Raw genomic sequence first — 4,563 nt, forward strand, 5'->3', positions numbered from 1 at the left:
TAGACCAACCCAAAGACACTGTTATTTTTACAGAAGTAACCCCTCACAAGAGGTCCTATGAATTCAGATGAACGATGGCCTTCTCTTGTAGCTATATTGGTTTTAGTCCTGCCTTCATACAAATAGCCTCAATGCATCGTCAGAAATGCATTATGTCCCACAGTTTCAGATACGGCAAACACAGTGGGCAAGATGGAGAATCTTTATTGACATATTGACGTAACAGAGAGAATTAGCACAATTAAGATACATCTGGCGTGGAATAAGAGTAAGCAAGGGCTCGGTGAGGAGCAGCGGACCTCCCCAGGCGGCTGAAATGTCAGACCAAAGGCAAGAGCTTTTGTTGTACCCGCTAGGTTGGCAATAATAAGCCAACAAAAACTGGAAGGCTTGACAAGTTACAACATTTTATATTCTTATTTTAAGATAATATATCAGAATTATTTATTACTTTCTATTGAGCTTGGTGGAAATAACCTTTGTCCTGGATTTTGAGAACTAACAGGCATTTTCATATCAGTCTAACATCAACATTTGAAATACACCCAAAACCGAATATTCTCAAGATTAGAAATAGAACAGCCTATTGCATCATTTCTCAAAAAAAAAAAAAAACCACACACACAAATATATAGCTTGAGGAGCAAAGGGTCTTTTCTAACTGATTTCTGAAGGTTATAATAATAAGGAAAAAACATGGTCTCTCTGATAAATGGCATTGTCTCTTTTGGTCCAAAATGGTCAGAAGAGCACACAGAGGTTCTGCTGTTCATGTGAATGACCTGAGTAATGAGTTAGCGGGATTAATTTTTATGCTGTATGTAATGTTGAAGGTTGTTGTCTGAATTCTGTCACCGGTCCCTCTTCACCTCCAACTACTTGTCAACTGAGTGCATATAAAGAATTGAGATTTGAGCCACATTAGGCAAGATGCAGATCTGTCTAATGTAGTAAGTTGCTAATAAAGCTGGTCTAGAGAAGGAGCAGAACTTCCCTCTTGTTGAAAGTAAGAGGCCCTGACCTTTGAAAGATCCAACATAGGAAGAAGAAAGACATACAGATGCCTGTCTCTTATAGGCTAATGGTCTGAGGAAAAGGAAGAAAACAGAGCCTGTTTCCAGCTATGGGCATAAGAGCAAACTCACACACCAGTAATCACAACATGGCCAAGTCAACAAAGTCACTCTTGCCTTTGGGGTGAAGAAAATACTCGGGTGGAGAAAGGGGCTAAAGCTTTTTCCTTCGCACTTATGGGAGGGACAATGTGGGACACCATTCACGTCTTCCTTACATGTGTGGAAACTCCAGAGTAAACAAGCATTACTCTTTTAATACAAAAAACTTTGAGGGTAAGACAGAAGTAGGTCTAAAGTTGTGAGTATATGAAGCACAGGGTTTATTCTTGTATGATTATTTATTCATTGTGTTATTTTCCCTACAAACAACTTTAAACCAACTTTTGCCCTACCCTGGATAGAAACTCCTGTGTGTTCAAGAATGAAGTAGCCTTATTCACATGTACAGTTTAACACAGAGTTTCATAGGAGGTAACACCTTTACCTTCACATTTCCCAGGACATGCTTCATGGCACTGTGCTCTGTGTGATATAATTATAAAGAGGGGTGTGAGGAGTTCAGCAACCAATGAAGTGTGGTTAGTGTTGAGTTAAAATATTGAATAAAACCACTAAATGATTTTTTACTGAAGGAATTTTAGAGCTTTTACTATATGAATGTGTATTATGATCATTTGCAAGGAGGTATTGTAAGTATTGTTTCCCCAAATTATTTGATAACCAGATTCTATTTTTTAGGTGTATCTCACAGGACCAGTATCCTTAAAAATGTCATTTTGGACACAATTAGACCAGTGTATATCCACTTTTCACTCCCAGAATAGCAAGGCCATTGGGTAAACATAGATAAAAGAGAATGAAAGCAGGTCTGAGCCATAAGGAACCAAGGTCATACTGAGTCTGCAACTGGATAAGTTGATGTTAGATGTTAAGGCTGTCATTTGGAGCCTCTAGTTCTGCACTCAGGACCAGGCTGGATAATTTTAAAAAGCACAGATTATAAAGAAAATGCAGCCCTGGCTGGTGTAGCTCAGTGGATTGAGCGTGGGCCTGTAAACCAGAGAATTGCAGTTCAATTCCCAGTCAGGGCATGTGCCTGGGTTGCAGGCCAGTTCCCAGCAGAGGACCCATGAGAGGCAACCATACATTGACATTTCTCTTCCTCTCTCCTTCCCTTTGCCTCTAAAGATAAATAAATATAATCTTAAAAAGAAAATGCAAATGATAATTTTTTTGAGAGTGACACATTCTTTCCAAATTTGTCCCCAAAATACCTCATACCTGGCACACAATTCATTTTTATTTCCTGACAGATCCCTGAAGGTACTTGAGTTAGTAATTTCTGTCTTAAATTCTATAATCTGACCCAGAGAAAAGCTGAACCACCTAGTCAGTTCCTGAACCATCCCAGGCTCGGAAGTCTACAAGATGCACTGTGACTGCAGGCTTGCCATGTGGACCACTCTTGATGGGAAAGGTGCCCCAGCCTGTTTCAGTAGACTTACAAAACTCTGGAGCATAGTTAAAGCCGGTTCTGTTTCTAAGTGCTGATGAGGGGCCAAGTTCTGGACATTAGTGTTTTTGCTTTATCTATGGCAGCAGTTTTCAACCGTTTCCATAGCACACATGAACCAATTACTAAAATTCTGTGGCACACCAAAAATATGTCATTGTTTTTACCAATCAAATAAGAAAATAGGTATAGTGGTTATTGACTTGCAAAAAAATAATAATAATTACCTGCCTTTTTGCTTCAAAGTGACTTTTTAAAAAAATCAAGGGCCTATAATTGTATAGGATGTCTGGTACCAAGAATTAACCAACCAGATGCAACTTTAGTATGTCCATTATATGACCTGTATATTTACAGTTCAAGAATGAGCATTCACACAGGACGGCCACTATTGTTTCGGCTGTTGTCATCTTCTTACTTGACAATCTTAGGGTAAAAAGTTCAGTGCCCCTGACTAAATAGTAAGGAATTGCATGTTTTAAAATTTTTTGTGGCATGCCAGTTGAAAACTGCTCATCTATGACAGTTGGTCATTCCAACTATCTCTGCGCTGGAATTCTAAATATCTGTCTGTGACTCATTTCTAATTTAGGTAAAACCTACTAAAACTTCCCATAGATTGTATCACTGCAGATTACATTTTGTAACAGATTGGTTTCTATTATTGAATGTCTTAATTATGTTGGTGTAAACTCTGAATATGTTAAAAATCTATCTGCTTTGATAATGGGATATCTCGATCAGAATTCAAATGTTTTCCAATACCTCGAGATCATTACATTGAACATCAATTAATGTATTACAATGTAATTAATAAGATTCACAAAACATGACAATGTGTATGGAATTGTCTCTACACTAAGTAATCAGAAAAAATAACACATTTTTATTTTTCCTATTAGTTCCCTTTTTGCATTGCTCATATTTTTTCCTAGGTTTTTAGTTGTTATTCTCACTGTCATCAATATGGCTGACTAATCTATGATAGACTAGAAAATCAAATGAGTATGGTTGCTACAATTATATGTTGCACAAAAGCTAATACACTATTTATTACTGAACTACTTTTCGGTAAGGAAACTGAATATTGTGTAAAGACTTTGAAACCTCACTTTGGGCAGGCCAGAGTTATTTTTGTTCACTTCTTGATTATTGATTGTATTTTAAGATGAAAAAAATATTTCTCTCCTTGCTTCTAAACACATATCCAAAATCCTTCAATTCAACTGTGAACTACTTGCAAATAAGTGGATTACCTGATACTTAAGGAACATTCTACTTAGCAGCACACATTAAATGCTCAGTAAATATTTGTTGGCCAAGTGATCCTTTATCTCCTTATCTATGCTAGACAACACTGTCAGCTTTATTCTGACTTTCACTAGAATGACTTTGAAATGTATTTTATTTAGAATAAGCATTGTCGTATATTATGCGATTAATTGTGTCCCCCTAAAAGATAAGTTGAAGTCCTGACCCCATACCTCAGAATGTGATCTCATTTAGAAATGGGTTGTGTCAGATGTCGTGTTAAGCTGGAGTCACTGGAGTATGGAGAGCCCTTAGTCCAATATGACTGGTGTCCTTATAAAGAGAAGAAGGACCACACAGGAAGAAAATGGGCATGTGATGACAAAGGCAGAGATGGAGCAATGAATTTATAAGCCAGGGAACACAAACAATTGCTGACAAACCAGAGGCAAGGAAGGATTCTCTCCTACAGGTTTCTGAGGAACCAAGGCCTCGTCAACACCTTGATTTGGACTCCTCGCTTTCAGAACTATGAGCCAATGAATTTATGTTGTTTTAAGCCACCAAGTTGACTACATTGTGTTACAGTCACCCAAGGAAACTAAAAGTCTATTTTAATTTTAAATTTTTCCTTAGCTTTAAGGAGAAGGAGAGATAAAGTGAGACTAGCTGTGCCTGACTTTCCCGTGGGAACGAGCAGAGATCCAGGTGATAGTTTTTCAC

Source organism: Sturnira hondurensis, unplaced genomic scaffold (genome assembly GCF_014824575.4).
Source record: "Sturnira hondurensis isolate 20B ecotype Veracruz unplaced genomic scaffold, ASM1482457v3 Scaffold0004136, whole genome shotgun sequence".
In the NCBI taxonomy this organism is placed as follows: domain Eukaryota; kingdom Metazoa; phylum Chordata; class Mammalia; order Chiroptera; family Phyllostomidae; genus Sturnira; species Sturnira hondurensis.